The sequence below is a fragment of the Pelodiscus sinensis genome, chromosome 3 (assembly GCF_049634645.1).
Source record: "Pelodiscus sinensis isolate JC-2024 chromosome 3, ASM4963464v1, whole genome shotgun sequence".
Lineage (NCBI taxonomy): Eukaryota > Metazoa > Chordata > Testudines > Trionychidae > Pelodiscus > Pelodiscus sinensis.
This window is the reverse complement of record NC_134713.1, coordinates 116729335-116753636: the sequence shown is the minus strand read 5'-3', so window position 1 is coordinate 116753636 and position 24302 is coordinate 116729335. Positions and strand designations below refer to the sequence as shown.

General features: G+C 41.4%; 1 long non-coding RNA gene across 2 annotated transcripts in view; it reads left to right on the top strand.

Annotated features, from left to right (window-relative positions):
- The window catches only part of LOC112544035 (uncharacterized), a 395246-nt gene that overhangs the window by 315677 nt on the left and 55267 nt on the right, over positions 1–24302 (top strand). For both annotated transcript variants that reach the window (XR_012902339.1, XR_012902340.1), the window contains 2 exons: positions 10799–10922; positions 15462–15529. This is a non-coding gene — a long non-coding RNA (uncharacterized LOC112544035). The remainder of the gene's footprint in view (positions 1–10798; positions 10923–15461; positions 15530–24302) is intronic.

The following is a 24302-nucleotide window of genomic DNA, read 5'->3' as shown; positions in this document are numbered from 1 at the left end:
CTGAGTTGTAATTTCTGCTCTGACACTGCATTATCTTCTGGCATTGGGCAAGTCATTTTATGCTGCCTTGGTTTCCATATCTATAAAATTGAGATGATATTTGTTTACATATTTCAGTCTGTTTTCTATGCAACAATATTACTCAAAAGCCAAAGCCATTGAAGATGTAGTTCTCAACCTTGGACACCCTCTGTACCCCATTCAGGACTCTTGTCTTGTGTACCCCAAGTTACATCTCGCTTAAAAACTGCTTGCTTACAAAATCAGACATGAAAAGACAAAAATATCACAGCACACTATTAATGAGAACATTGCTTACTTTCTCATTTTTTACCATATAATTATAAAATAAATCCTTTGGAATAGAAATATTGTATTTACATTTCAGTGGATAGCAGGGGTTGGCAGTCAGCAGCACGGACCACTTTTCGCGGCTCCCATTGGCTGGGAATGGTGATCCTTGGCCAACAGGAGCTGCAAGGGGCTGTACCTGCTGATATGCAGGTAAATAAAGCACTTGGCAGCCTGGTGAACTGCATCTGACCTGTGAGCCATTTATTGTCCACCTCTGGTGTATAGTATATAGATCAGCCTGAACTAGCCATTGGCTGTAAGAAATTTTAGCTTGTGTTTGACTCATGCTTTTTACGTGGCCTGTTGTAAAAACAGTCAACTATCTAAATGAGTTGATGTACCCCTGAGAAGATACCTGCATACCCCTCCTCCCCCAGGGGCAGTACACATACTCTTGAGTGACAACCACAACATTAGAGTAGCTCATGGTTGCCATGAGTGGAAGGACAACTTTAGGGACCCTATCTTGCAAGACAATGAGGACCTCCTACAACGTGCTGCACAGCCTGAGCTCTTCAGCACCTGGGAAGGGTGAGAGGACTCAGCACCTTGTGAGAGATTGCTGAGTATCTCTCAAGATTGGGCCTTAACTCTCTGCATCAGAGTATCTCTGCTTTCATCAGTAGATGTCCCTGTGATAAACCAAACAATCTGAGGGGAGTCCAGAAATACAACTAAGGGTAAATCTAGACTGCACTCAAATTGCATATCTTTGTTCGTTTTTATTTTGAAATTTGGCATGTCTATGCGGCACCAAATTTTGAAATAAAAGCACTATTTAGAGACACCTCTTATTCCTCATGGAATGAGGTTTACAAGAATGCTGAAATAGTGCGTCCGTTATTTAGAAAATTATTTTGAAATAGTGGACTCGTTCCTTGGATGTGGGGTAGCTATTTTGGGGATACTTAAGGTATCCTGAAATAGCCTTGCAGTCTAGATGTACCCTGAGACAATACAGGCACCAATGCTGGTTTGATATAATAAATCATAACTGAAAAGAGAAAAGAAATGTTGGGGTTATGTAGTAGTCTGTTCAGTAAAGAACTGAAACCTAAAAGCCATAATTTACAGACAAAATGGAAAAATGAGGCGTTGTCTCTGTGATAGTGTTAGCTGACTATAGGGAACACCAAAATGAGCAGCCTATTTATTACATTACATCTGACATTATGAGAGCCCATGTAATGTAATTACCCATAAAGTCCCAATAGTCTGCCAATTCCTTCTCACAGGTGTACTTGTTTTTAACATAGCTTTCATAGATATCCATTACTTCCAGTCTTTTGTTTGCCTTTGTCTGTTCTCTGAACTTTATTAAGAAGAGTTCTTTAGCAATGGATAACTAAGGGAAATAATTTTGAAGCCAGTGAGAATCCTGGCTTTAAAAATATATTGTTATTCAGCTTTCTATTTAATCCTTTATTTAGCCAGGACATTTTGATGAATATATATTTTATCTCCCTCATCAGCAAGATGGTGTGGAAAGGAATTCTTGCAGACATGGGGCCAGATTCTGAGCTCAGTCAAACCTTACATCTGACATGATTCCTCTGACTTCAGCAGAGTTACTCCGGATTTATACTGTTGTAACTGAGAACAGAATCTGGCCTCCAAACACATTTTAGTACTGTCTCTGCTTATAGTCCTCACACACAGAAATACAAATGAGCAGCAAGAGCCCCAAAAAGACAAGGACAGAGATTATGATCAGCCACACACTGGGGCACTAATGACTTGGAAACCTCATAATTTATATGTTTGGAATGAAGAAAATGTGCTGAAATTTATGAGTAATGTTGTTGGCTTGGGTTTTCAGTTTGACTTCCTCCCTCCTGCACCCACTGTCTCTGCTTTACAAATCCCAGATTTAATGAAGTATAAGAAATATGAAGAGAAAGCTGTAGGATCTGTAAGTAGCAAATTCAACACAGGAAGTCGTATCGGAAAAAACAGGCCCGTTGTGATTAAAAAAAAAAGATGATAGGAGTTTTTCTATAGAATCATAAAACACTAGAACTGGAAGGGACCTTAAGAGATCATTGAGTCCAGTCCCCTGCCCTTATGGCAGGACCTGGTACCATCTAGACCATCCCTGATAGATGTCTGTCTAACCTGCTCTTAAGTATCTCCAGTGATGGAGATTCCACAGCCTCCCTAGGCAGCTTATTCCAGTTTAACCACCCTGAAAATTAGGAAGTTTTTCCTAATGTCCTACCTAAACCTCCCTTGGCCCTTACGAGGCCAACAGGAGGGAGAAAATGTTTTAATGTTAGCTCCAACATTTAATGTGCTCTGAAAATCTAATGTAGTCAGTGAAAAAATATTTTACATATTAGGTGGTAAAGATGAGCCTGTCAAGTGCAACTTGTCATGTCTACGGTGTTCTAGAATGTGTTTGGGCTGGTCTGCCCTAGGACCTTTCGCAGAGCTAAGTCTCCTGTTGTAGACAGTACTAAACTGCTGGAAGAATTCTTCCTTTGACCTAGCTACCCCCTTTCAAGGAGCTGGATTAATTATGCAAGGGTAGACCCTCTCCCCCTTCCCCCTCCCACAGCTGGCATAGGTACTTATACACTGAAGCATTGCACCAATGATTTAAGTGTTCACATACTCTTGGTTACAACAGCCTAGCTAAGACTTCTAACCTTTCATTCTCAGCTTGAGCCATCCCAGGAGAACAAGAGAAGTGCAAAAGCCAAAGATGTAACATGCTAGAGAAAGAAATCCAAATATAAAGGAAGAGATGTCACTTGTTTAAAAAATGAGGGGGGAAAGGACTTGAGACAAAATATCAAGATAGTCCTAAATAAACTGAGTCTTCCTCCCCATTGGCACGATGATACAAATATTCAAAAGAGCACTCAATATAAAATAACGGGGATTAGCCAATAATGATTCAAAACCAAATGGCTACCTCTTTTCTGTTGGCATCCCAGGCAAGATGAACATGTGTCAAATAAATCGTTTAGCACTAAGATCATCTGGTGAACATTCAAACTCATTTGATTATGGAGCACTAAGTGCATGCATCTGGGAAGAGCAAGACTCCACTGAGACTTGGATAAGCTCTGAGAGCGTGTGTGGTGTGTGGTGTGTGTGTGTGTGTGTGTTTGTGTGTTAGCCATCATTTGACCATCTCATATCATTAAGTGGCTTTTTTTTTTTAAAGCACTGGCTACTAGCATTCATAGGACTAAAAATGGAGGGAAGAAAATCCCTTTTTAATCCTCCATCAATCTTATTTCATTACTTGACTTATTATTTCAAGATAAAAAAGAATCATATAACTTTTTCTGCCAGAAGCATCATGCCCTTAAAACACCCACCTACCATGTGTGCTGCACAGCAAAGCTGCATTGTTATCCTGGGCAAGATCACTTCCAGAAAACAATATTTTCAAGAACAAGGGCCCTCTTCCCTTTGATAGAGAAACAAAATGTGCATCAGGAAAGAAAATCTCTTAGCATGCCACTGGTCTGTTGAATGTTATTTCTTATATGAATTCTAAAGTTATAATGACCATCATGCAGGGGCAAATCTTAGGAACTGGTTCAGAAATTGATTATATTTATTTAGATAAGCTTAATAAACACCACATTTGGCATGCATTTAAAAAACACCAGACTGCAGAAAACACAAAAGCAAAAACTGACCAAAGTGGCATTCAGTTTTCCCCATTTTACTGCATATCACAGCAGAAGCAACATAGGGCAGTGGCCAGGGAATGGCACCTCTCTGCCATAAGTCTTCTCTGGGATGTTGGGGAAATAACTTCACCTTTCTCTGTGCTTGTTTAGCCTCCCACCCAGTGCTTGTTTTTGTCTAGTTAGTCTATAAGCTCATGAAGAGTAGGGACTGCCTCTTACTCTTTGTACAGCATGCAGAGTGAAGCTAATATCTCAGACTACAAAAGGTTCCAATTTCTTGAAATTTTGATGACAGATTTTTTTCACAAGCCCTCTTCGTTGTCTTGTTTTTTTGTTTTGTTTCGTTTTTAATTAACTGAGGCTATGTCTGCATTATAGGGATCTATCGAAAAAAGGTATGTAAAGTGTGCTCTGCAATTTGCGTACATTTTTCTGATAGTTTTTTCAGAAGAGGCTTTTCTGAAATTTGACCCATCTACTTGGGACCAAATTTCAGAAAAGCCTCCTCTTTCAGAAGAGCCCTTCTTCCTCATGGGAGGAGGAAGACAAGGCTTCTGAAAGAGTGCATCTGCTCTTCTGAAAGAAATAAAAAGCGGAAGAGCAGATGCGTTCCCTGGATACGGCACAGTTTTTCTGGGATACCTCCAGTATCCCGGAAAAACCCCATAGTGTAAACATAGCCTAATAGACTAGTTGAAATGCTACCAAAATTTCAAATGTAGAAAAAAACATCTTTGAGACAGTTGTAAATAGCAGTATTAGTTTTTTGACTGTGCATGCTTGAGAATCTGGAGGAACAGAAGGAAAGCCTGGGAGAAAGAGTTGGGCAGAGACCACCAATGGAAATGGATGTAATACAGTGGACATGCTTGCCAAGGCAACAGCTCATCACAGAGGAGTATTCCATCTAGCTCTGGGGACTGTGAATCTGACATTTTCAATTTACTTTCACTTGCATCCTAATGCATTGATTTTTAGCTTGCTTTTGTGTTGTGGTTTTATATGTTGTGGTGGGCTTTTGGTTGGTTGGTTTGCATACTCAAACTTTCAATAGGAAAAAAAATCCCCAGAGTTTTCTAATTGATTGCAAAATGGCTTAAGTGCTGGAAGATGGATGATACTGAAAGGGGAATCACAGCCACAGTAGGAAAAATACTAAAGGGGATGGAACTATTTGGTGTATCCCCTTTGACTTATAAGGCATGTGGTCCAGAAAGTTAACCCGAGGATGTGGTTCTATCATCTCCTGCTACAGACAATAGAGACTGAAATAATATCTGGTATCCTGGGAGCAATATGGCTATGACAGCACTGCATACATATTTCTCTATTCATATTGTAGTATTTATGAGGAGTTGGGGAAGATTGATTTGGCCACTGAGGATAGGAATGTGAGCATCTGCTGTAATCGCAGTGAAAACAATTAGACTAATCAAGAGTAGGGATTCATAATGATTGCAGCAGTGTTTGCTCCTGGCATATTAAGGGAACTAACAATACCCTGGAGTATAAGAGAAACCTGAACTTTTAAACTCAATCATCCATTCCTCTCCCCGATGCCCATGTCATAAACTTAGTCAGAAGGGGGCCAAAAGTTGACTGTATCCCAGAATACATGTGACATTTGGCAGCGAATAGATGAGGCAGTTCCTTTAAGCTCACCTTTTACAAACAACAGAGCAGCCCCAGCAATTGTGAAGTCATTCCAGGAGATAGTACTCTCAAAGGTGCTGTTGATGGGCAAGGTGCGCTGTCACACTGAGAACCTGATATGCAAATCATGTGACCAACTCATTCATTAAACCTGTCAACACTGTTTGCTACAGGAGTGATGCTAGGTCAGATTTTTTTGTCTTTGTATAATGAGGAAAGGGGAGGAGTGGATATCTTCTCTGCTTCTCCCTTTGTGACACCAGATGTGAAACCTTTTTATGCATCCTTCTAGGGGAGAAGAGGATTATGGTAGCCATTTCTCTTTCCCAGTTCTCTGCTGCTCCTGAAGTGACCTCAGATGTTGACTCTGACCAGCTGAGCATATCTGTTTACCAGCAGTCAGTCTATTTAGCAAAACCCCTGTGACTGGAGCTCTGTTCACTGTCTATGCAGCATTCTTCTTATTTTCCTCAGGGTCGGCACCAAAGATGTAGGCCTCTCTATCTCCCTAGCTAAGCAGGCTCACTGCATGTTTTGTGCGGGGAGGCAAAGGAGACATGGTTCTGATGGGGAAAGTACTATAGGATGTAATAGCTATAATCAAACCAATATAGAAATTACTCTGAGATTCTCTAGGAATGTTTTCTTTTTAATTCTATAGATGTTTGTCATAGATGGCAGGGTAGGGGAGTAGGTCAGGCCTTGCTAATTGGGTATATTTCCCATCCCTTCTTTGTTTCCCGGCAATCCCAGGCCTGTGTCTCAGCTGCCAGACAGCAGGGCTGCTCCAGATCTGAGGCCCTCCATGGCTGGATGCACTGCATATGGCTGAAGCTTGGCTGTTTGCTGTGCCCATGCTGAGTGTTGTATATAGGCGTTTTACGAGCATGACTCCTTAGGATTTTCAGCCAGCAAGTAGATGGTTTCCTCAAGCAGAGATTGTTTGAAATCTAGAAGGGGGAAGATCCTACAAAGCCAGCTGGTTTAGTTCTCCTGATTTAGCACTGCATGAATTAACCATTTCAAAGCTTGTGTGGGTTGAGTTCATACTGTGTATATGGTAAGCCACACATACATGCACTAAGCCACAAAGTGCAAACTGCAGGCACAGGCTTAATATAGTTGAAGAGTCTCTCAGCCTTATGAAATACAACTGATTCTTTTTTCATAATTTTTTATGATCTATTGGGGACCAAAAATTCCAATGTAATTATAGGCAGTGATTGGAACTAGGTTTGGGATCTAGTAATAGACTGTATTCCCCTGTGGAGCAATCATTCATGATTTCAGAGGTTTAAGGAATTTCAGGAATGTATATGAAAAGCTAAATCTTGTAGAGCTATAACCTGCTCATGACCTGAGACACGGAGGACTGTACCTTCTAGTTTAATTCTCATAAAATATGTTCTAGGATGAAGACGTTTTTGATGCATAAATCTTGGGGGCTGAAAATTCACCCTTATTCTGCTGCCTCTTGTATTTATTTCAAGTGATATGCCACAGCCAATGTCTCTGGAGCTGCGATAGAAACAAATGCACACAGAATTCCATTCACATAGGAAATTAAATTTCTTACTATGCTTCTTGATCCTTTTCTTAAAGATCAGATGCAGGTTTGCTTGTCAATCAATCATAAGGCAGTCAAAAACGTTCCTGAAGACAGGAACACAGACTATATTATGCAATAGGGCAGGGGTGGGTAACCTTTTTTGGGTCAGCAACTGCTGACCCACAGAAAAATCAGTCAGGAGCTGCACACAAGTGAGAAGCTGAAGGGAAGCTGGAGAGCCAGCATGGGCTTCCCAATGCTGGGGAGAGTCCTGAGCTTTGAGGGCTGGATCCAAGGCAAACAGGGGCAGGGGTGGGTTGCATCCAGTCCCTAGGCCTTAGGTTCCCCTCCCCTGCAGCAGGGCAGGAACAGCTATTATTACTCCAGCTAATAGTCTGAGTTTAAGAAGATTTCATCCTACAAGAAGTTGCTGACCAGTAAGATGCTGAGTGGAAAAAGATGGCAATAGAATTTTTAAGGTGCTAAAAAAGAAAATATCGTGTCCATTAATCTTTCATCTGGTGTGAGTCTTCTCTCAGTAGAAGAGACGAAATGTGTGGAGCTGAGTGTGCCCTCTAAAGCCTAGTCTCCTTTGTGCTAAATTATGGCTTTGCCATGAGCCTTTGACTAACAGACCATGTGCAGTCATGCAAACCTAGAATCAGACAGTGACTCGGGATCCCAGCCTGGTTCCCAGGTCCCTTGCAGTCTGGGAGGGAAGCTATCTGTCCCTCCCCCTTGCAGATTACTTCAGCTGAGCCAGCACAGGGGGTGCTGTGGCTGGAGCATTGGTGGGGGAGGAAACAAATCCCAGGCTTGGTCTGCTCCCAACTGGGAGTAATTGTGATGCAGCAGCCCCATAGCGACTGTTCTCCCCCTCACACTATAGGTAGCCAGTGCAGGAGAGTAAACTGATGTTGCTCTGACCCTTAGCTTAATAACAGCTTTAGAATATGTGCCAAATTTCTTCCTGGTGTAGCTCCATTGTCTTAAAGGGATTTTTACCAGCAATTTATCTGGTTGTAAGGGCCAGAATGAGGCTTTAAAGGTGACCTGCAAAGGGGAAATCAATTGCATTTGTGTCCTTCTTTGTTTCTTTATAGGGTATACATTTTAGAAGGCCTGAAAAGGGTATCTTTTTTTTTCTTCCTGCTTTAATGTTATCTTACAGCTATTGGAAATACCAAATCTTATCCTCTGTGTTTTTTATTGTTTATTTTGGACCAGAAAAGGCATTGTCTTAATACTTAATTGAAGGTAGAGAGGGATTGCATCTTTAACTAAGAAGGAATTTTCCCAACAGTTTGTCAGTTATTTGAGTTAAATAGGAGTAAACCAAAGAAACACTAAACCAAGTGCTTTTATCTGCTTGATGCTTTCTGATCTATTTAGGTCCTTGTACTGCTCTCATCCCTGTTGTACCGGAATGCCTTCTGGTAGCACTCAGGAGGCATACCCCCACCAAAATTTTAATTGCTAAATGGAGTGACCCCTCAGACCTCCTCCTAGTTCCTCTGGTTGGCCCTCTCTGCACCTCCTCTCCCCACAGACACCAGTCACCTATGCCTCCAGCTCATCTCACCTTCTGTGTCTGAAAGTTCTATAAGATCAGCAGCCAAAGTCTGCACAGGGACTGTCTTTATGAGTTTGTGTGGCATCTAGCATAAGTGGCACCTTGATGCTGAATGTGGGCACTACTGTAATATATATTTCATAATAATGAGAGCTTCATGCTTTTAGATGGCAGAACACCATTGAACCTGAACGTAAACCACTAGCGGAGAATTCTCCAGAACAGATCATTCCAAACCCAACCCACCCCCTGCCATCCCCTCTAATTACATTGTTGCCCTCTTGTTTAGCTCCTTTCGGTTTAGTTTTAATATGGGTGGAAGGTGGGATTCATTTACCTCTCTGAATTATAGGGCCATTTATTTGCTACCACTTGAATTAAATGGCAACTGTAAAGGCCCCTTTAAATTACAGATTTGAAAAGTAGCTCAGTGACTTGTGGGCACTTCCTAGGACTTAGGGCAGAGGTGACCCAGACTAAGACAGACTAAGGCTACGTCTAGACTGCAGGGTTTGGTTTTTTTTTTTTTTAAATATGCAAATTGCGAACTGCATTTTGCATATCTTTTTCTGCCCTTTTTTTTGAAGAGGCTTTTCTGAAATTTGGCCCATCTACACGGAGCCAAATTTTGGAAGAACCTCCTCTTTCAGAACAGCCTTATTCCTCTTACTGAGAGGAATACAGGGATGCCGTAAGAACTTGCCCACTTTTTCGAAAAATTTTCCTAAAAAGTGCACACGTTCCCTGGATGTGGCAGAGTTTTTCTGGAATACTTCAGGCATCCTGGGAAAACTCTGCAGTTTAGACATAGCCTAAGAGAAAATTCCTTTCCTCAGAGGGAGATAAAGGCTCATTGGTGATGCCGTAATCAAAGGACCAAATTCCAAAGGACCGTGCAGAAAGAGGGACAGAAAATGGTTCAGCTATGGATTTGAGGAAGAAGGTCTACCAGTTGCTGCCCGAGATACTCACAATGGAGTGGGAGGAACAGGCCTGCTAACTGTTCCCATAAATAAATATGAAGGGCCCAGGTATTCTTTGAAGATATCAGGAGATGAGGGAGAGAGAAGGCCATCGAGCCTAACGGTGAGGTGTAGGAGTCAGCCGAGGGGGGAGGGGCAGGGGTGATGTTTAGAGGGAATGGATAGAAAAACTCACTAGTTTTTATTCCAAAACCAATTAATTTTGCTGGGTTTGCTTGAGAGTGGTTTGGATTTAAGAATACAGACATGAAGCCCTGGAAACCAAACTCGCTGGTTCTAGTCAGAGAAATAATGTGAGCCGAACTCAGGATTTCACGCTGCTGTTCATGGAAATACTGCCTCCACAATGTGTTCACTCAGACCGACCAGTATTTACAGGGACATTTCTAGTAAAATGCCTGCAGACCCCTGAGTATGACAAATGCTACAAAATGAGGCAAATTAATTTCTTGGTTCTCTTGCGGGATGCTGGAGAGGTATTTTGACAGAATTTAATAGTCGTATTAATTTGATATGCTTTGGAGCATTAACGTGCGAGAGCTCTTTTTCACATGGATCCATAATGTTTATAATAACCCTTATGCTATGCTAGTTGCTACCGCCCACATGAAAGAGACACCACACAAAGATGCCTGAAATTATTTGTTTAGCTATGGAAAGTCTGGCATATTGCATAGCAAATAAGGAGAACTTCCCAAATGCTGCTGATGTATTAACTCCTTCTGCAATTTCAGATAGTTATGCTTGTCTTCACTTCCTGTCCTAAACTGTGTAGTGAGCTTAGCCATGTCAAACAGCTACTGCTTGTCTCCCAAAACTGACTGCATTTGAGTGGGTGAGGATTTTCCTTTATCTCGGGACTGTGTTTCTTTGGGAAGGAAGGTGCTATAGAAATGCAAGATATTGTATTGAATGTCAGTCTGGCCAGGTTCTTGAATTGTATTCAATCCTCGACTATTTCATCTCTGCCCCTGCTGAGTTATGTATTGACTTCTACGCCTTCAGATTCCTATAGAATATGTATTTTTTTCATTAGCTTTTATGCTCCTACGCTGAAAGCAGTGAATTCAGGATCCAGTCACAGATGATACTCTCACCATGAAGCGAGCATGAAGAATGAAGTCACAACTCAGGATCTACAATACGTTTAAAGAAAGGAAGTGAGTGAAATCCTGGCCCCACTGATATCAGTAGCAGTAAATCCATTCCATTCAGGGTATCTGATATATGCATGCCCTATGCCTTGCCTTTGCTTAGCTTCCATTATTTCTTTCCCAACCCTCCACATTCCACTCCAAATTCAGGAGCCTTTCTTCACCTTTCCCCCCGTTTTAATGAATTCATGGTCATAAATACCTCTGATCACCGTACTAGCTAAGCCAATATTTCTGGCATCAGCCATAGAACCTGAGGCTTGGTTTGCTCTACAGAATTTAACTTAAGGCACCTCAAATCAACCTAATTGTGTAGGAATCGACACTACAATGTACCTCCTCCCACTGTATTTCACCTGCTGCAATGAACTAATTAAAACAGCTGAGCAAGAAGAGTAGTGCTTAGGGCAATGTGGTGTCAGTATAGCTATTGGATTGCTTACAGTGACTTTAGTGGCTTCCTAGTGGTGTCTCACAATGCTGCACCATGACCACTTCAGTCACTTTTTTGAATTCCATTGGCCAGTGGCCAGGTGCATGCCCCTTCTCTTTTAAAGCTCTGGGAATGTTTGAAATTCCATTTCCTGTTTGTTCGGTGTGGAGAGGTCACATAGACACTGGCCAGCTAACTATCCTGTCTCCGTGTAGCACGTAAAGCTTCTGTCTGAGGTACACCAGAAATAGTGGATCTCCTGGATCTGTGGAAAGCCGAGGCTGTGTCAGCCTGCACATTGCTCAGAGATAAAGTCCTTCGCAGCAGGCTGCAATTAATGGTCCTGTGAACTTTGTATCATAGCAAACCCCACAGTGGATTTGCCAACTCCAAATTGAACCCTGGCTGATTGCTGCCAATCTGGCATTGTTTTGTGGAAGTTGGCAAACCCCACAGTGGATTTGCCAACTCCAAATTGAACCCTGGCTGATTGCTGCTAATCTGGCATTGTTTTGTGGAAGTTGGCAATCTCCACTCGCTTCTCCACCAACCCTTGTTTTGGTGTTGCTGTGTCTTTTGGCTGAGGTGAGCTCTGTACAGTGCCAGGAATGTGACCTTGCACACCAGAAAGTTTTGTGGCCACTATTTGTCATCCCATACCTGCATGATGGTGCATTCCTTTCTGTCACCGCTTGTTTCTCAGGCCTATAACTGGTGGCCTACCATGTGCAGCTGTTCCACAAATGCCAACATTGTGACATTGCCAACAGCAATCCTGATTTTTTTTTTTTTATGGTGCACAGCACGGCAGATAACAAGGCCTCATTATCAGACTTGTAGCTCATGATACTGCAGGATCAGGTGCATTGGAGTCATAACACTCAGCACAATAATGAAGAGCAATGCTGGATCCATGCTTCTCAGAGATGGTGGATACGCAGGATAGTGGGGTCTTTGAAATGTGACACAAAACGTAATAACGGCGAGGAGTCCTGTGGCACCTTATAGACTAACCGAAGTGTTGGAGCATAAGCTTTCATGGGTAAAGACCCACTTCGTCAGATGCTCCAACACTTCGGTTAGTCTATAAGGTGCCACAGGACTCCTCGCCACTTTTGCAGATTCAGACTAACATGGCTATTACTCTGATACTTGACACCATGCAAAACGTAATAAGATGCTCATGGAGTGATGGGATGGTTAAAACTATATGATGGGATGCTGAATCCAGGTTCCTGGTCACCTTTTCAGGATTTGTTTGCACCTAGATATTGCAAGCCCTTCCTAAAATACTCCATGATAGATTGTGTCAAGAAAATGCCCAGTGAGATTAGCTACCTATGGAGCACTGCTCTCTGCATCGATGCAAGCCCTGCTACTGTAGACACCTCACAAGGAGCATAGTGCGATTATGAAAAAGGGGTTTAATTACTGTGCTGGCTGTTCATCAACATAACTTAATTTGGCTTAATTGTGTAGTGTAGACAAGGACTAAGACCTGCAGCTTCAAAACAGGCCTTTCCCATCTGAACCTTGGGGTGGGGGAGCAAAAGGCACAAGGGAATATTCTGCAACACTGAATATACTTACATGAGTAATCCAGTAGGTTTACGTGCCTGAATGAAAGCTGCACAAATTGCATCAAGCTTCCAGACACAGGCCCTAAGTGAACACATACGGAGTATTGGCAAAGGGTCATGCCCATCTAAAATGTTGTTCTGGATCCAGCCACCTGAGGTGTTGATTGCCCATAGTGGATGTTAAGTGCATTGTGCTCTGAAGGCTCTGAACACGGGGCAGGATATAGCCTTTAGTCCAAAAAATTACACTATGAAGCAAATTAATATAATATGAAGTAAGGAAAACAGCTCCCACCCTAAAAAAGTGTGTTCTTCTAACTGTAGAAGAAAGCTGGCCTGATGACCAAGCATTTCCATGGTAGGCTTTGGGATTTATGATGTGGTGAGAAGGTAGCCTCAGCAAAACTTGCTATTCTGTGTCAGTACTTTGAGGAAGGGCCGATGCTGACAAATGTAAAGGAAAAGACTAAAGCAGAGGGACAGACTTAAAGAGGCAAAGTTGCTATTGTCAAGTAAAGCTGAGCTGCCTCAGTAAGTCATAGAACCATAGAGCTGAAAGATACCTTAGAAGGTCATCAAGTCCAGCCCCCATGAAACATCCTGGCACAAATTAGCAGCTTTACGTGATGTTGTGCAGACTGCAACCAATAGCAAAACAATATATTTCAATAAAGTAGTCCTACAACTTGTAATAAATGAATTTCTTTGCTCGTCTGCATTTACCCTTGGCAAATTCTGTGAAAGAGAGATCGAGTGATCACATAATGTTTGTGAAACTAATCCTATTCAGTGACATGCAGACTGACATGTTTTCTTTCTGAAAAGTGTATCCTGCTTCCCCATCATTCCCAGCTGACCATCTGCTCCCCTTTCTCTCACTTTCTCCCATCCATTAACTCCAAGTCTCAGGCTGTGGGGTTTGTTTTCTTGGGGGGGAGGGGAAGGAGAAGAAGAGGGTTGTTAATTCTTCCCAGTATATTTCCATGGCAAGCTCCATTCTTGTAATTTTCTACATTTCCTCACAGACTAGCCAGAGTTTCAACCGGGCAATTAAAAAAACCCTTTGCAACTATGTTTCCGTGCCTAACAGTATGCCACAGAACTAATGATGATCACAGTACAAAAGGACAAAGGGAGATAGAAAATATAATGAGTTACAGTGGGATAACACACTTATCCCTGCTAGAGAGGAAATGAGCTATAAGGGTGGATAGTTAAAAAGGTCTGGTGTTTTGTATTACTGTGTATTATTCTGCTCCATACTTACTTTAATGTAAGTGAGGATTTGCTTTAAAACGATATTTTAAATGTCTAGATTTCAGCAAAAATCACTACAAATTGGCTGCTTTCCTCCTCTGCCAACACAAGGTACAACCAAGTGTTTGATTATTTTACTCACCTTAATTTCTGAAGTGGTCACATCTTCCTAGAAAGGATTGAGTAGAAAAAGGCATTTAAAGCCAGGACTTTTTTCTACTTATTTTTATAACAACCACATAATTCTTCCCTATCCTTCAACCACTTACTGAGATTTAATAGTTGTGGCAATTTTAACTGATTCTTTGCATAACTCAGAAACATTTAAAAATTACCCATGTTTCACTAGTTAACCTTTGGTCTTTCTAGTTCAATCCTCAGAAAAACTCAAAACTACTAGTCCCTAGAGTCTCTAAAACAGAGTATTTGTTGAGAAATGTGAAGTATTTGTTTACAGTGTTGACATGTCCTCATCAGTTATGCTCAGGCATTTTTCAACAAACATGTGTAGGTGTGTGGATATATTTACACGATGGGATTTTCAAAAGCTTTCCACGTTACCCTAATTCTGTTTCCAATAAGGCTAATAGTAAAATTCACATTGAACTCAACAGGAGACAAGGCTTAGTGTTTTTAAAAATCCCATGCATAATGTCTGAAATAATGTGTCTTTAAAGTCATGTTTATATTTTCATATTTTTGTGAAGGGTATTCTGAAGTTTTTCTTTCTGTTTCACTGGTTCTATAGTATTTTTATATAATTATTACTTTGGGTCATCATTTGTAATGTTGAATATAGCCATCTAATTGTTAAGACTGTATAGGTCTTCAGAAATTATTAAACATATAATTATTTAAATGCACAAAAACACTGAATTCCAATTAAAGTAGCATGAATTATTTTTAGCCAAAGCCTTTTTTAGAGAAATGTGCAGTATCTGATCAACTGAAGAATTTCACTAAGTCATTTCTCGTTTGTCTAATTGTTTCAGTGGGAAAAATATCTGAAAAAATTGAAACATTTCACCTCAACATTTTTAAAACAAAATGTTTTGAGTTTGCTATTTCATTTAGAAATAGCAATTTAGAAATTTCCTTGAATTTGTTTTAATATAAAAAGCTAAAAGCTCAAAATCTAAACTAAAAGTTTCATTTGGAGGTTATTGAAGTGTTTTGTTGGACCTACAAAAGTTTGTTCTTCATTTTTACATTCACCAACATTTTGCAAATATTTTCTTTTAGGATCAACTTGAAATAATTTATTATATTTTTCAGAATTGCCAGAAAACTGAATCAGTCATTTGCAAAGCTCCAATTCAGACTTCTTGTGGTCAGAGTAAAAGGTGTGTAAATTTTCCCTTTTCATAATAATATAGAATAGGACGTCTGAAAGAGAAGGTGATTTCTAACAGTTGAGAGAGTGCCCAAGTCAGGATTACCTGTAGGTTTAGGTCTTGCCTATACTAGGGAAATGCATCATGTTAACTAGCCCATTGTATCAATGTTAAATGTGATTTTGGTCTTAATGTGGACTGTTATCTGGTTGTGGTCAGGTTAATACATTTTTAAATAGTGCTGCCCTTGTCCAAAATAAGGGTAAAATTGTGTTTAATATACTGTATTAGTTAATACATTTACCTACAAAATTCATTTTCCCAATATCAACAAGGCCTTAGTTGCCTGTGTTATCTAGGAATGGACACAAAACATAATCATCCTCCATGACAGGATAAGTTTCTTTGCGCTGAAAAATATAAGTTCATAAATATACCACTGTTTGCTTTTTCTTTTGCATTTTTTTCTGCAACAATAGAATGTCAGATGCCAGTATTTGGGGAAACTCAAGGAGAAGTAGAGAGGTTATTTTACCTCTGTATTTGGCACACGATCCAAGATCCGGAAGCTGAAGCTAGATGGATTAAGATTGGAATTGAGGTGTAAATTTTTCATATGGAGAGTAACTAACCATTGCAACAAATTATCAAGGACCAATGTGGATGATCTTTGGCCTGTACTATACAGGAATTCAGACTAGATCACCTAGCCCACTAAGAGCTCAACTGTCTCAGGGCCTGGGATTCAAACAGGACCAGGCTCCCAGCTGCTACCACAGCTACTGCAACAGTGGTGATGGCCAGACGGCCGGGCTCTTCAAATTGCTGCTGGAGCACTGGGTGATCTGCTCCAGGTGGCTCTGAGGACTGGTGGGGGATGAGGTGCATCACAGCGCTCTCTGGGCAGCGCTGAGGGCCTGGCCCCAGCCTGCCCCTTCCACCTGAAATCCCACCCCTTCTGGGAGCATGGAGTAGGCCCCCCCCACACACACTTTGCCCAGGAACCCAGCAGGTGTGTCAGTCCCCTGTCCATCACTCAATATGAGTAAATCAAAGCTGGATGTTTTTTCTAAATAATATGCCCTAGGAATTACTTTCAGGATGTTCTTTGGCCTGTACTATACAGGAATTCAGACTAGATTTCCAACCTTACAATCTGGGAATTGCAAGAGATCAGTGGAAGGAAGCACATATTTAATTCCAGAATCTTATTCAGAGTCCAAACTCCCCCATTATTTTCAGAGTCATTGAAAGCCCAGCTGGTTGTATGCTGGTTAGGAGAGTGCAACATACTTCTAGTTTCCCAGCCCCTTCACGTTGTCAAAAGGTGGTGGAAGTTCCTTGGGCCCTCTCCTCCCTTGTGCGCACATCCATGGATTGGATTCAGCCTCATATGTTTTCCATGGTTGTTCATATGGTCTTTGTGATGCAAACTGGTGGAGAGGGGTCATCTCAGCTGGTACCCTTCGAGGAAGAGTCAGTTGAGAAGCCAAGGACCAAAGAAGCCATAAAATCTGTTAGCTCTATATGTGGTGCCTCTAAACCAGGACTGAGGCACTTGTGCAGGTCAATTTCCTCTTCAGCTGTTCTTATTGTCCCCATGCTGTGGATAAACACCAGTTGTCAGTCACCAAGGCAGCCAACTTGGCCTCATTAACAAGAATTGGGTTCTCCCTGTTTAAAATATATGTTAAAAAAAATCTGCCCAGTTGCTATTATATGATTGGCTCCCTGAACAGCAACAAAATGGTGGCTGCAAATAAAGCTGTCAGACCTCTCAGCCCTTCTCTTTAGTTTCCTTGACAAATGTCACGCTTGGGCTTGTTTGTTTGATTTTTATGTACAAAAGACCAATTGCTCATTTTAAAAACGATGCATGAGTAAACTTTGTAATTGCACACGGGAGGGGCCCTAAACATTTTACGGCCTAATGATACAGCTTGCAAACATGAGAACATGATCATTACTGTGTAACTCCACATGCTCTGCATAGCTGTGGCTAAACAGGCTGCACAGCAAATGAGAGGTGCTGAATAACTTCAACAAGGCACTTGATGCTTTCTAGAATCTATTGGTCATATTGGGTCTGAACACGGTATAGATGTGAAAAAGGGCAAGGTACCTTCTTTTCCTTTGTGGGCTCTTGGAGCCAGCACACAGGATGCAGCTGCCAAAATTGAAGCATCACAGTTCTGTTTAGGACTAGAGCTCTTGTAGACACTTGCCTCTCTGAAAGTAGCAATGAGAAGGGAAAACCAGAGCTCTTCCTCTCCTTCACAACAGCCATTGGAGCTTGCAGAGTGGAGATTCCGTGCTACCTTGCTTGGCTGTGTCTTACCTAGGAAATGTAACTGTGTTTATACTCGACTTTTAGCAATCAAGTTGGCTGGCACAATGTGAAAGGGCTAATATAAGCAAGGTGAGATTGTTCAGTATCATACTGGGCTGGACTCAGTAGGGTTTTTCTGTGACTAGCTGACACATTGCTGTGCATTGTTCAGTCAATCAGTCAGTATTGTGCCACCTAACCCATTTGTTAAACTTCATAGTGAAGACAAATCTCAAGGAGCTAAAAAAGAGGCACCTCCCCTCCCCACTCCCCAGAACTCTGTGAGACATTGCCCAGACATGTTAGAGTGCTTTTCAGTATGCACAGTTTTCACCAACCCTGCAAATATGCACTACTCTGCAAAGCCAACTCTGGTGCTCAGAATCACCTTGCTTTGACCGGGTTATCTATTACACTACAAATAATTTAGCATCTAATTAGTCCCTCTGTAAACTATTTGGAGCTTTATTAGATAGGTCTTTAACATAAACTATGCCTGCAGTAGGAACATGAACCATTGAAAATTGAACTAGTGAGACAACAGGGACGTACATACACTAAAGATGCAGCATAGTCACATTAACTAGGCTGTTTTAATTTCAGTTAGAGGTGAAGATAAATCAGCATTCATATCTCCCTTCCTTGACTTTCTTTTACTTTATTTTCTATCTACCCATGGGAAACGGTGGATAAGTGAACATTTTCTTGTAGTTATAAACATTTTTTCCTTTTCTATTTTGGAAGAGATGACAAGTGAAGAAAATTGCTGAGAAAAAATGGAAAAGTTGCCACACTTGCAAAAGGAAAAATTTGCAAAATTCCAAAATGTTTTGGAAATGTTTCATTTTGAAATGCTCGTCAAAACATGAAACATTTTCTTGAAAACGGATGGATGTAGTAGAGTAAAATGCCTTTTTTCAAAGAAACTCCTATTATTGATTTTAAAGGTTTTCAATGAAAAAATGTTGGCCAGCCCCACTCCAGTGCTGAAAACTTGCTTGGAAAGTTAAGGCTCTGTACTGACGCTGCTGAAAGCCCTCAACTCAAGGTTCATTGTGTAAGGCTGATTGGAGTATAGATCACAATAGCCACTCTATACTTCCCCAGAGTCCATTGGTGGTAGGCAGCCTTCTGAATTGCTCCTTAATATAAGGACTACAAAGATCAGGTTAAACCACCATTGTTCATGACCTCTTCACCTCTATCCTTCTTGCAAGCACCAGAACAGACTAGTTGAGAACTAGGCATACCAAAGCCCTGGTACACCTACAAACAGCAGTGAAAACTGACGAAAGGGGAGGGTTTTTTTTTTAATTTAATGCTGCAGTCCACAAATTGAATTTTCAGACTTGAGCATTGCAAACGTTACTCCAGGCTTGACATTCTTAATAACCCGGTTACAAATTAATAATTTTCACCTCACTGCATAGATAATATTTTGATAAATTGTCCATTGAGCTGTCTGCTTTATCCAGTTCCGCTCTGTGTATTTTCTGAATCTAGACAACCCAGCCTTTAGTATAAGTATGATAGAAAAGCCATTAAAAACCCTGTGTCCCCTAACGCAGCATGTTTTGCTGAAAAAATGATTGCTGCATGGCTAAATAAAAATAAGAACATATGTTTACAGGGCATGTCATCCTGCTTCCTTTTTGTCAGTCTTCCCCTCTCTCTAAGCATCTATTTAGCTCCAGACTGGGCAAGATGCAGGGTAGAGGCTGGATCTGACCCGCCTAACACTTTGATCAGGCCTGCAGACTTCATCTGGGTGTTTTCTATTTATATCCTGCTGCCCATGCCACCGAATTTCCAGGTGCTGACTCAAGTAGCAGGATCCAATTTAAATGGCTCATGGTCATGGGGTACTACCCAGGCAGGGCCCATTGCTGCGAGCCCTTTAAATAGCTGCAGCAACTCCAGGTGGTTGCTAGGCAACATGGTAGCAGTGGGGCTGGGAGCCGCAAACTCTTGGCTGTGGTTTTTAATTCAAAGCCTCTGGCCCCAGACAACTCTGGGGGAAGGCTAAGCCTCAGCCCCGTCCCTTCTGCCTTAGGCCCTTCAATTTCCGGGGTGGAATTGGACCCTGACCATGTACCAAAATTCATGTAGAGGCCCCCCTGAGAAAATTATTGTCCAACCCTGATTTAGATATTTATGCAGTTTGGGTATTGTTTTTCACTTCCTGTACTAAACTCATGTTACATCCGTGCCAATGCCAGAGGCAGCAGAGTGGCCGGCATTGATGTCCCCTCTGGTTCAGGATCTGTCAAGTCCTGAAGGTGCCAGACCAAGGAGGTTCAACCTATATATCAGATGTGATCATTGCTTGCTGATACTCACATATTAAGTGGTGCTATTGGATGGCACTCATGGATGCTGTGACTCCCACTCTGTAACCGTGCCTCAGTGAGTCATAGCTGAGACTACCCAGTTCAGGATACACTGTTCATTATTGGAGCAAACCCACCCATATTCTTCTGTAAGATATACCAAGGCAGTAATAAAAGTAAATTTCTGTTTCTCCACAATGGTCAACAAGAAGTCCAAACTGCAATGTCTTTGGGTATTCCAACACTTATTTCACTTATGATGAGTGGTTAGTTAAAACCAATTTTATCAATGGGATCATCTGATCTCAAAATATCAACTACATAGTCATGTCAATATATAGCTAAGTTATTATCCAATAATCACACTGTTGCCAGTCCTTTAGTATCTTAATATCTAAATGTTTGTTTATAAGAGAAAAGGAGGACGGTGTTTTCCTTGACCCTTTTAACTAATACATACACTCATTGCAAAGTCCTTGTATTAGGTTTGAAGATGTAATGGAATAAATGGCTTGTAAAAACATTGGAAGATTCTCAGTCCATTGGTTGGAATGCTCCTTTGTATATCCATAGTCCAGAGTGGGGGAGTGCACAGGAATAAAAATTTGGCCACTTTTGGAGGGTCTCTTTTTGTGTCACCCATGGCCATAGGTGCTGGGATCTCTCCACCCCTGCAAGCCTGGAGCTGGAGAAGTTTACTCTCCCTCAGCAGTTGGAGGAGGTCTGTGCCTCCACTGACTAGGGGGGTCTCATGCTTTTGATTGCTTCCCCTTGAACATATCCCTGGCCCAGAGATTAGAACAAGAAAGAGGCAAAATAGAGATGGTCTCAGAGTTTTAACCCATGTACAGGGAATAGTCTCAGTCTTAGTTTGTGAAAAATTACAGGCACAAGATGGAGTCTGGGATCACACGAGCTAGTCACATGGCCTTGCATGCTTCGATGATTCATAGGAGCATCCATTACCCATACTCAGGCCAAAGTGTGCACAAGACGACTCACTGTTGCCAGAGGATGTAAATTAGACATACTGACAGTACAAATGAAGCGGAGATTTAAATCTCACACACTTCATTTGAATAAAAATGGCCACCGCGGTTTTGCCGAGTCAGCAGTTTGTCGGCAAAAAGTGGCTGTCAAGACAGGGATCGGGTGACAAAGAAAGTCTTTGTCAGCTGATCCTGGAAACCTTGTTTTACAAGGCATAAAGGATCAGCCAACAAAGGCTTTCTTTGTCGCCCGATCCCCATCTTGACAGCCGCTTTTTGCCGACAAACTGCTGACTTGGCAAAACGCAACGGCTATTATTATTCAAATGAAGTGTGGGAGATTTAAATCCCTGCTTCATTTGCAATGTTCATATGTCTAATTTACATACTCTGGCGACAGAGAGATGTAGTCTTGACATACCCTAAGTGGGGACCAACTTCTTCTACGGTTTATTGTGAGTTATGTTTTCTTTTATTGGGCCATTAACTTGACTAGTCCATTCACAATCTGCTGTCTGACTTCTATGTGGATTTTACTTGGTGGGTATTACTGTGAACAGGCACATTGGAAATCCTAGTACGTAGTCAAAATTCATAACTTCAGATACATAAATGATACATGCATAGAAACAGGGTAATCATAATAATCATAGCTTTTCTTGGGACACTTTATATGACACTTTGTATACGATTTGTTGCAGTTGTCTAACTGGCATTATTTATTATATAAATGGTCATATTTCAATCATATGGCTTCACACACTCATAAGAGACTTTCGTCTGCTTTCTGTTGTACTGCTTTGGCTTTTGTCACTTATTTAGAATTTGCTTTCCAAGAAAGGACAGTCTTCTGGGGAAATCCCCATGACTGAAAGACAAGAAGCTTGATTCCTGGTTGGTAGCACTGACTTCTTCATTGAATCTGGGCAAATTATTTAGCTTCTCTTTCCTTCCACTTCCTCAGGAGCAAAACAGGGACAGTAAAACCTTATTCACAGGAATGTTGTGAGAGTTAATGCATTAATGCTTATAAAGTGCTTTGAAATTCTTCCTTAGATGGCAGGCACTTTCCAACTGCAACATTCTGCACCTCTACCCTGTCACTACTGATGGGCTCCTTCCCTCCCTAAACTGTTTGGGATTGCATTTTTTCCCAGCCTAGTTCCATAGGTCTTTATTTGCACCTGCTAACCTGCTGGCTTGGTGGCATTTGACACTTATTTGTCCCCTTTTACAGGTGTCAATGACCACAGCAATGTGCAAGGGGATGAGCCAATCAGCCCTTGTTTGTAGGTGACAACACAGTGCAAGACTAAAAGATTTTGGCATGCCAGTGGTGCTATATGCAATCAAAGACTTGTCCCTGTTCTCTCTTTCCTTCCCCTTGAATGTTTCTGAAATGACACCCCTTGTAGGTCTGTGCCCACAAAAGACCCCAGGAACCTGCCCTGCTCAGGCATTTGTCTCCATTAAGTCATGTGCAAAGATAAGGGCATTCCTGTAATCAACAAGACAGCACATTGGATTTTAAAATGATAGATTTGCAGGGGTGGCTGCTCATTTGCATGCATGAGATGTGGACGTGGCAGTGGAGGTGTTGTAAATCACCAAAGAGCTACTTGACAGTGCCATTCCTGAGCCTGGTTTAGAATTATTAATTAATTCAGGCCTAGGATGGTTTGTTTGCATATCAGTTGCGCTAAGCCATGCTGGAATCCCTGTAAATAATAAAACAGCCTGATTAGGCCTAGTCATTAATTAAGTGTCTTCACTGTGAATAAACAGAGAAATCTTTCTGTTTGCGAGGGACCCTGTGACACTGTGATAAATATGCAGTCACAGCTACTCCTGTAACAGAGTTTGACATCTTCATCCATTAATAGCAGCTCTTTTCCTGATGACACTGGGTTCAAACCCCATGACAGATGATACATCTGCCTAATTCTGTTCCTTAAAATATACCACTTAGGAGGTTTCAGATTATCTAGGTTGAGAAAAAGAGCGGGGGTGGGGGGCTTGATAAAACTCTTAACTGAAGTGTTCAGTCATCTGTATGGGTGGTATTTTATGGATACAACAATTAAGAGGATGACAAAAAAAATCCTGCTTTTATTGTTCCGTTAATGTAAAAGTCAGCTATTGCTTATTTTGCTAAGAGATAGACATTTAAAACCTAATTACTCTTGCCTCTGAGACTGGTGTCCAAATTGCTATTTGTGGTTTTAGCATTATCTGGAAACAAACCTAGAACAAGAACTGCAGTAAAAGTTTACTTCTGTATTACTATACTACTTTTTCTAACTTAAGATACTGTTAAGGACAATCATATCTCATGCTTCAGGACATTAACTGATCATTGTAGATGACCAAGCAGATTTTTTCACCTTTGAATAGCACTGAACAGGTGGTTAGGTGTAGTACAGGAGGCTTTCCTCTTTTGAAGATTCCAGTATTGGTGACCTCTGCAGTCAGGATATTAAACTAGACTGATCCATTAGCTGAGTAGATATGACAAGTTTTATTTTCATGTTTAATATTCATATTAAGTAATGCAGGGATCTTGTTTCTTGGAAAACATAATTTAATATTGGTTCAATGGCAGCTTAAAAATCTAGCCAATTGCCATATCTTATATTCATCCATTCATATAGCCATCTTCCTGCCCTGCCTTTAGCAACAGCATGGTATTAGTGATGCTAATGAGACTACAATTGTCTTCCAAAGAGGGTGCAGTCACTACTTGAACACTTATAGCAGTCATTTTATACATAGAGGCTGTGTCTACACTGGGCCACTTATTCCGGAAAATCAGCCGCTTTTCCGGAATAAGCTGCGAGCTGTCTACACTGGCCCTTGAATTTCCGGAAAAGCAACGACGCTCTACTGTACAATATCAGCTGCTAATCCGGAAAAGCTATGCTGCTCCCACTCGGGCATAAGTCCTTATTCCGGAACACTGTTCCGGAAAAGGGCCAGTGTAGACAGCCCAGTAGTCTTTTCCGGAAAAAAGTCCTGATCGTGAAAATGACGATCGGGGCTCTTTTCTGGAAAAGTGCATCTACATTGGCCACAGATGCTTTTCCAGAAAGAGGGCTTTTCCGGAAAAGCAGCCTGCCAATGTAGACGCTGTTTTT